Here is a 10,252-nt window from a genome sequence, read left to right on the forward strand (position 1 = left end):
ACTTAAATGTAATATTTACAAAATAAAACTGTGATCTCGTCTAGAGAAAATGTATTCATATTACAAACTGCTCTTCCATATTTATGTATCATATCATTCCTTTTTATTATTGTTATAATTATTATGGGTATTTCTAATTATCATGATGTTGAAATCTGTTTGGCACCTTCTGGAAGCTACCAAAAAATGACTTTCCATTGAAGTGCTTAAAAGCTGTTCTCATGAGAATTCTACTGGCCTACTGTAAAAAAGAAAAAAAAAAAAAAGAAAAAACACAGAAAGGAAACAATGTAAGAACCAAAAACTAAACACAATTCCAGTTCTTTTTCTGTACCTCACGCGCATAAATTTGCTGCTCCTATTTTGGTTTTTTTTTTTTTTTTTGTTTATATGTTTTTATGGATCTAAGTTAAGTCTTTCAGCAATATATAAAAATGTAAATAGTAAACTTTATTTATTAAGAATGTCATCTTTTTTTAATTTATATTTACACAATTGTTCACCTAATTTATTTTTTCTATATAGTTTGAAATACTCAGACATATTTTGCTGTTCTCGATATTTTTATCCTGTCCTCGTGGGTTTGTTCTTCCATACCGTTTTCTCTGATCTCAATTACAGGTTGGATCTCACGAAAAAATACTATCAGAGACAGAAATATTTTGCCACTGTTGATTACTATACCTTAAAGTTCTATATTATGAAAATATATAATAGCTTGTATGCTTCAATGTGGTGGTGTGTGGTTTTTGTCTTCTGTAGAGCTCTAAAGCGTCTCACAGAACACTGATGCGGACGAGAACCCCAGGGCCTAGAATTAGAAGATCAGTGATATCATAAGAATTAATCTAATAGACAGCCACTCTTCCTAATCATTAATCCCCCCAAATATCTGCATTTTGCATATATAGAAATAGAAAAACTTTCTCACGTGTTATAAGAACGTTCACTTTTAGAGGGCTGAAATATATATCACTTTCCCTCGTATATTGCCTTTTGGATTCTACCTTCAACAGCACCTTCAAAGTATTCTCTATTTGCATTTTTCTCCTTATAACTGAATACTCAGCCATCCACCAAATAAACCCTTAGGAGAAGCTGAAATGTCGCTGCTTTTACTCTCTGGAGTGTATCTTGTTCATCTTAGCATTATTTAGTTGCTATGTGAGCTTTTGGAAAGTGCCTTAATGGCACAGATTTAGTTTTCCTATCTGTGACATGGAAAGAATAAAAATACCCACCTCACAAGATGTCTGCTGCAATTAAGTAAAATACTTAAAATGTTTAGAACGGTGCTGGACATAGATTATATTAGCTCTTTTATGAGGATCAGGAGATGGGGACGCTTATTACAAAGATTAGAAACACACTTAATTTTCTATTATCTACTTATTTTTTTTTAATTTCGATACTGCAATTCCATTACTATTTACCCAGAAGAACAAATATTATTTTTTTTAAGAACGACAACAAAACTGCAGTAAGCCATGTGAAAGAGAGTTGCAATAGGCTTTTTAAAATCCTTGGTTTTGTCTGAATAGACAAAGTCATGGGGAAAAGAATTTTCTATCAATATTAAAGAGGAAAGATCTTAGTTGTAGTGTCTTTTCCTCTTTTTCACTGACCCTAACACACACACACAGAGAGGATAATGGAGAGTTCACTGGACTTTAGGGAAAATGACTCTCTTCTTACTTCAAAGCAAGCAGAAATAAATGTCCAACATTTTGATCTATTTATATTCATCCTTCAAGTTTTAGAGTTTGTCTAACCAAGAAAAATGATATTTAAGCTTCAAAAAAAAAATGGAGGGGCATTCTTTTATACTGTACTGGCATTGGTAAATCTATCCAGTTCTCAACCTTCAGTGTCAGAAAATAAGAACCAGGGACAAAAGTTCAGTCTCTCTAGTCTTCAATCCCAGAGAAGCTTTGCTTCATTGAATAAATATTTTAAATTCTAAGGAAATTAGGTTTGACATGAAAAAGAGCAATGTTGTGAAGAGGAATGGGTTAGTAACTGGGGGGAGCCAGGTACAAGAACCGTCTGCCCTGTGACCAAGGTCTGTTACTTTGCTAGACAGAGAAGCAATGAGAAAAAGCAGGCGGTGTGTTTAAGCAAATAAGATCAGCAGGTGCATCATTCTGAGTAAGAAAATCATGGCACTTTCAAAGAACTGATTTTTTTTTTTAAGCTGATATGTTTAGGCATTAGAGAGGATAACGGAAGATGCAGAAGTTATCATGAGCCATACGAAGGTTTTCAGGCTTTCTAAACAGACATGTAGAGCCATTAAACAGTATTTAGAGATTTACATGGTCAGATCTGTGGCTGAGAAAATGTCTCAGGTGGGAAAGAGTAAAAGAGAAAAAGGAGGGAGGAAAGAGCAGATCTATCTTAAGAGGACATCATATAGTCCTTGAAAGAAACTAGGGAGAGGCAGAGGAATTCTTCCATTCTATTAAAAGGTGAGTTTGGGGAAAAAATGATCTTTAGAGTCTCTAATATTTCGAAATTCTAGAAACTCATTGCTACCTCTGCTATTGACTGATTTTAAATGCCTCTTTAATTTTTTAAATAATAGACCTAAGGGAAGTTTTGGGTTTATAGAAAATGTAAGCAGGAAGTAGAGTTTTCATTAGATTTCTTTATAAATGATAAAACATTGGGACAGGGATGTCTAGCCATTTTCTAGGCCCAGCTATCAGGAAAATAGAGAAACCTAAGACTGTGTGATCAAGTTTTTAGATTGGGCTACTCAACTGTTTTTGACTACTACTCAGTGGTTGACTCAGTGGTTTTGTCACGATAAGATCTCAAGATGGGAGAGGACAGCTTTGGGGCAGGGGTCAGAATGGAATCAGATAGGGATCATGGCCCATGACTCCACTTAGGTAATGTTCTTGATTTGGGTGCTAGCTGCACAAATCTGTTCAGCTTATGCAAATTCAATAAGCCCTTATGGTAAGTTTGCATACCTTCCTGTCTTATGTCAATACAAGGCTTTATTAAGAGTTATTGGCCAATTTTCCCTATAGAAAGAAGACATTTTTCTAGAGTAAGTAGGGGAAAAGGAATAAGACCTCAGTTAAGTTCAGCTGGAAAAAAATGACACCCATGTTTTTTTTCCTAAACTAGCAACAATTTATTTGAAATAGAACAAGGTTTTACAATACAAAAGACAGGGAGAAAAAGCAAGTGTGCCAGTATTATGGAAGCATGAGAGGTCAAGAATCCTACTCTCCTGTTCTGGAGAGCATGTGACCATGGACAAGCCACTTCACCTTTAAGCCTCGTGATTCCTGATCTGGGCGATGAGGATAAAGATGACCAAGGTGAAAGTGAAATGAGCCAGTCTGAATCTTCTGCTAACTGGGTACTGTGATAAAACCCCAAGAGATGCTAGGGAGAAGTGGGTAAAGAAGCAGTCCAAAGAATGGAGCCCATCACCTGGAGAATGTCGTCTACCCCAAACAGAGCTAGAACTGTTTCAGTCTGCCTGGTCCAAACACCCTTCATTTAATAATAAGGTGTACTTGCCACACACATCTCATTTCTGATATCTGCTTGCTCCTTTCCTGGGGTTCATATCCCTGAGAGGCTGGCTCAGGTGTAATCAAATCAAAGACTCTCCAACATTTTGGCCCTATAGTACACTCTTTAAGGGCAAAATTTATATGAAATGCCAAGTTAAAAGAGCTTCTTAAGCCACCTCTATTTTCTGTAACCAGCTCAGAGCTTTGAGGTTTCAAACAGAATGAAGCAAAAGGAACTGATCTCATCTACTCCATTTTATAGGTGGGGAAATTGGCAGAATTTGAACTTGCCACTTTTTCAGAATCCCTGAATAGATGCCAAAGTGACATCACTGACTAATTTGCCCAGCTAATATGTTGATATCTGGCACTTGGCTCTCCCCACAGAGTCTTGTTGGAATGTAGAGATCTATAGGGTCTTGGAAGCCTGGGCTTCATGCCTTGAGATAAAATGAGGGGGATTTGGAGATAGCTGAGGACCACTGTTATTAAGATGCTCTGTTTTCTCTCTCTTTGACATGCAGCCCAGCCATAGTCCACCCCTGGGAGCAGGGAATTTGTTATCTCCATATTTTTCTGAGGTCGTACCATGCATATTCCAGCCTGGCCTACATGCTTAAACCAGTGCTTCCATTCCCCTCATTAATCCAAAGTGCTCCAAACAGAATTCTTCCCAGAGGCTGCAGAGATGGCCACCAAATTCTATAGACAATGTCTGGATTTCAGCTTATTAAAACCATATTACAGATAGTTCCTTCCATATACATATCACCTCATTCTGCACAAAACACATTTATTAACATATTCATTTATCCAAATGAGCATTTCTATAATTCATTGTACTAACAAAAGTGGTGGTCAGGACAGACATGCACAGCCCTGCGCCCTTTGAATTTATCATCCCAATATTCCAAATACAGAGATTAGTTAGTTCACAGGAAGGAAGGGTGTAAAGTGCTATAAATGGGGGAAGCCATCCTAGAGGGAAAATGGTCAACGTTCTAGGCAAAGACAACAGCATGTTGCGAGGACCAAAAGGGAGAACTGGGCATGGCTTGCTTGAGGAATGACAAATGTTCAGGCCGCTGGGGATGGATTAGGAAGAAGGGGAATGAGAAACCACACTGGGGAAGAGAGAGGCCAGAGAGTTATATAGAGAGACAAATTGCCCAGGGATTTGTAAATGTGTGTTGTCTTAGTTTGGGTTCCTTTAGCAGCCAAATCTGAGATTCAAGTGCAAATAGTTTATCTAGATGATACCAGCAACTACCAGGAAAAGAGAGGGAAAGTAGAATAAAGATGAGAAGATAGTTAAGACAGGGTATATTATCAAGCATGGTACTACAATGAGCAGCTGCAGTTTAATAGTCTGGGGAACTCTGTGGGCCAGGGGACACCATACTCCTCAGAGTCACCCCACCAGAGATGCTAAAGAGCTGGCCATTGGTTAAAGGCTGACCCTGAAGCATTAATCCTCCAGCACATCTGTCTTTCAGGCTGGTGTGGTGGGCAAAAGGGGATTGCATCATTAGAAAAAGCTTTCAGGCAAAGAAAAGTGAAGACTGACTATGGGAAGTCATACAGCACACTCTACAGTGGTAAGAAATATGGGCAGAAATTCAGTGGGATCTGGAACAGCATGAAGGTGGTCAGACACTATTCCAAGGGTGATGGAAAAGTATGGATGCTTTCAGGGAAAGGGATGTCAGAAATAAATTTTAATTTAGAGTTAGCTCTATTTTTTGTGAATCAAAGGTTATAGGTAGTGCCAGGATTCACCTGGGACCAAATGGGAAGTGGTAGTAGTGATCCAGGTAAGAAATGACCTGGTGGTGGTGGGGCAATGATGGAAAAGAGACGTTGGGATCAAGAGAATTATAGGAGGTATAATATGGTAGAAGAGATTCCTTTGATCTGGAGGAGTGAGGGCAAGAGAGATGGTATGATTGAGGTAATTCCATCTACTTCCATTCCATCTACTTGGAATGGACACTTGTATCTTCCAGGGTGTTTAGTACCCAAAAGTAGTCATGAAAGGAGTCAAAATTATACTAATCCATTTTTCATAGAAAAAGAGAATTGAGTGCAAGTGACACAAGCCATGACAGACCAGGGTAGTGACATGAGTCCCTCTCATAGTTTAAATCCACAGAAAACTTGCCAGAGAATCCTCAGGATTAATCCCCTGATAGAATAAAGAACTGCTTGTCCATTGCTCATGAAAACTATGTGTTTTATTGAAGCTGGAGAGAACAGAGCCTCTTAGAAACCACAGTCTTCTCATCATAATGGTCCACCACCTTCTTCTAGATCTGTGCTTCCCAAACATTAAAATGCGATGTCCCAGTAGAGTTTTCTTTTCTTTTCTTTTCTTTTTTTTTTTTTTTTTTTTTTTTTTGCAGTTTTTGGCCGGAGCTGGGTTTGAACCCGCCACCTCTGGAATATGAGGTTGGCGCTCTACTCCTTTGAGCCACAGGTGCTGCCCCCCTGTAGAGTTTTCAACTTGAGTAGGAGCCAGGCAGATCAAGAAGGAAAAGACATGTGTTCTGGGCAGAGGAAGCAGCCTCGCGAGAGGCCCGTGGTGGGAGAGAGTGCACAGTAATGCAGTTGGAGAGTTGCAACCTGGTAGGTGTGATCAGAACATTGTCTACACCTGGTCATTCACAGGAGATGGGGCTGGGGAAGAGCCTAGGAGGCTTCTTAGAAGAGATAGCACTTGAGTTGAACCTTGAAGATCAAGTAGAATTTTAGAAGAGGGAAGGAGTAGGCTGGCTGAGAAAACTTGGGGTCGTCTTGACTTTAAGATTCTGCTCTGTCTCCTCATTCCTTATTTCTCCTCCATATGTATGAAGAAGCACAGAAGTGATTTCCTTTGAGAAGAGTTTGTGCAAGATATAGGGTACTGTCTGGGTTTTGTATCTAAAGGAGATGCTCTTTCTCCTTGATACCTGTGTACCATACAGAACACATTCCTTTCCAGGATTAAAAACATGTCAAGGTAACACAGACCACATGTTGGAAGGGAAGTGACCAGATACCCCATTTTCTCCAGTGCATTTATCCATCCATTTATCTGTGTACAAACACACACTTTCACTCCCCAGGGAGGTGAACTTTCCAATGATCAATTTCAATTTCAAAACCTCTTTCCAAGGAGCCAAAGAGAGACCTTACTTTTCCAGACATTTAGAGCCCCATCCAAGACTTAAACCCAACCCTTGATACTTCTCTTCCGCTAGCAGAATGGCTTTCCTTTGAGTTGTTACAAATATTTCTCTGTGCTGATATTTAAAAAATATTTTCCATGAAGCTCCCTGCCAAATGCTTTCATCTCAAACATCTGCAGGTCTCCTGGAACTCCTGTTAACACATACAAGGCATCAATTGTTGAGACCCCATTCACCTGTAAACTCAGGTTGTTTTCAGAGGCTGAAATTTGTAAAGAGGTTCACTTCTTCAAAAATATGCTGTCAAAAGCTTAACATGAACCTTCATGATAGATTCTACCCACCTTGCTAGGCTTACCTTTAGCTACCATACTGATCTACCCCCTACTTGCTACTTGCTTCATGCTCAGCCAGACAGAACCCCTTTTAGTTACCTGAGCATGCCATGTTCTCTTAGTTCTGACTGTTAAATCACCCTCCCTTACCTATTCTCTTCACTTCCATTCATTCTTCATTGTGCAGTTCAGATGAGCACCACTAATGATTATTATTATAGCTTGATTGCAGGCTTACAATACGCCTGACATGAAACTAAATACTTGACATGTTTCACTATTTAATATATACAACAATCCACTGAGATAAATATAATTATCAATATTCTCATTTCATAAATGAGGGAATGGAGGTAAGAAATAAATCTCCCAATGCTATATGACTCATACAGAGGGAAAATATGAATTTGAAACAAGGCCATCTAATTATGACCACCCCAAAATAAACTTTGCCTAAATGATACTCCTTGAAGTCTTCTCTCAGCCTGACCAAGTCTGGAAACTTGTAAGCCCCCGCTTACCCCTATTTCTGCCACAGCTGCCTCAGACATGCTGTGATAATTGCCCGTGTAACTCTTCCATTCCTCATAAACACACAGAAGCTGCCTCTCATTCGATCTGTTTCCCCTGGCACACAGTAGGTCCCCTGTGATTATTTGAGGAAGATAGAAATGCATGGTGTTTCTAACTCAGGACAGAGCCTGAGTTAAGTATCATTTGTGAAGAAAACGCATGCCAATCTACTTACTGATATAAAGCACAAGCTATAACTAAACCAATTACGAGAACAAAGATTTTTAGCACTTTTGAAAATGCCTGCTAGCATAAAAATTCTATATTAATTACTAATATTTCTCTTTTTTTCATTAAAGAAGGGATCCTCTGAAGGCCTCCTGCTGTGTAGGCTTTCCCAAGAGGAGTATGTGTCTAGAAACAGAAAATCTGATTTAAACTTTAAAAATCAGTAATTCTAACACTTAGTACATCCCAATTGCCAGTGTTTAGAAAACAGAGTCAAATATGGAGGAGAGTTTGCTTGATCAAGCAGAAAGTTCATGTTTAATTTTTTGAGGCCAAGTGTGGACTTGGGGCAGGCAGAAAAATATTTGAGTGCCTGAGAAGGGGTAGGTATAACCAAGAGCATTCCTACCACCTAGGAAGTCCTTCGAGTTTCTGTGGAGAAATGGGTCTCAGCCTTTGTGAGCTCAGTGAGATGGGCTGCCAACGCCCTGCTCCTCAGGCCAGGATGGGCTCTAGAACCCAAACCTACAGCTGGCAGACAGGAAGATGAGGTGGTCTCCTGGATTGATCCATCCTTCTTTTTCTGACGTTCTCAGTTTCTGAATGAGAAGGCTGCTGATAAACAGTTAGTTCACAGACCTTATGATTAGCCAGACTGCTAAGCTTCGATGTCATTATATGACAGGATCACCTGTCTAGGTCAGTTAGGAATTTGGTTTTATTATTTTCAATTTTTACAAGTTTCCTGGTAAAGCAACACTCTCCTCTTTCCCATCCAGAAGTTGGACTTTCTCCCTTCTTCCTTTCTTCTCATTTCTGCTTTTCTGATCTTTTCTGATCGTCCTACCTCAATGCAGTTTGCTAAGAGGAAACTACAAACTTGAAGATGAAGGTGATCCTGCCACCAGAATGATAACTTTCAGATATCCTTGCCCTGACGCCAAGGCCCAGACTCCAGTGGTGACCTTCTGGCCCTGAATAACCTAGCCTGGAACTGTCCGATCCAACAGCCGCTAGCCATCTGTGGCCACTGGGCACTGGTGTGTTTAGTCTGCATGGAGACGTGCTGCATGTGGAAAATACACAGGAGGTTTCAGAAATGTCATGCGGAGAAAGAACATGTAAAATCTCAAGCAATTGTTGAGAAAGATTAAATTTTGAAATGATAATATTTAGGTTAATAATACATATTATTAAATGTAATTTTACCTGTTTCTTCTTAATTAAAAAAAAAATGTGGCTATAGCTCGGCGCCCAGCCACATTCACTGAGGGTGTGGGTTCGAGCCCAACCCGGGCCAGCTAAATAACTGCAACAGAAAAAATAGCCAGGTGTTGTGGCAGGCACCTGTAGTCCCAGCTACTTGGGAGGCTGAGGTGAGAGAATCACTTGGGCCCAAGAGTTTCAGGTTGCCATAGGCTGTGATGCCGCAGCACTCTACCAAGGGTGACACGGTGAGACTCTGTCTCAAAAAAAAAAAAAAATGTAGCTACTAGAAAGTTTTAAATTACACATGCGGCTCACTCTTTAAAGCATTCATCTGACACTCAATGTCCAGCCTGGATTCCTGCCACTCTTCCTCTCATAATCTGTGCTCCAAACATGGTAATTCCTTTTAGGCTTTCTAACTGTGCAAGTCCTCCATCACTACCCAGCTTTTATATATCTGAAACATTCTTTCATATCATCTGCTATTACTCATCCTTTAGGCCAGAGTTCAGATAACCCTTCTTTGGAGTAGTTTGATGTATGTTCAACCTGCCAAATATAGGTCATGAGCCCCTCTCAGTGACTTCTTTCTGCCTCTCAGGCCTGTAAGTAAGCAAAAAGAGCCAAGTAATTGTTACTGTACCTGGTACATAGTAGGTGTTCAATAAATACCTGTGAAGTGAATGAAGGATAAGAACCTAATCTGACCTCATCACATCAACGGCACTCAATAACCTACAACAGGAAGCAGTAATCTATAGCCCACATGTCAAATCCAGCCCTTTGACTATTCTTGCCAATAAAGTTTTATTGGAACACAGCTATGCTCATTCATTTACATACTACCCATGGCTGCTTTTGTGAAGCAGATGTCAGTAGCTGCAACAGAGTCCATGTGGCCCACAACACCTAAAATATTTACTCTGTGTCCTTTTAAAGAGAAAATTTTGCTGACTCCTGCCCTATAACTTACTGCCCAACTCTTTAGAATGTGTCCCTGCTTACCCGTGCAGACACATTTGATAGGTACTCTATCTGTGATACCTCTCCATTTTGGGGTACAGAACTACTGGAAATTGCCTACATCTTTATGCTAATCCGTCCCATTTCTAGACCACACTGTAAGTCTCAAAACTTTATATTGTATATGTCATATAACTATGATCATATAATATATAATTAAATGAATATATATTCACTTAGTCTTTCTTCTCTAGACTGTGAGCTGCTCAAGAACAGGTACAACCCATTCATTTATTCAACA

Source organism: Otolemur garnettii, unplaced genomic scaffold (assembly GCF_000181295.1).
Source record: "Otolemur garnettii isolate 467f Iridium unplaced genomic scaffold, OtoGar3 scaffold00014, whole genome shotgun sequence".
NCBI classification, from domain to species: domain Eukaryota; kingdom Metazoa; phylum Chordata; class Mammalia; order Primates; family Galagidae; genus Otolemur; species Otolemur garnettii.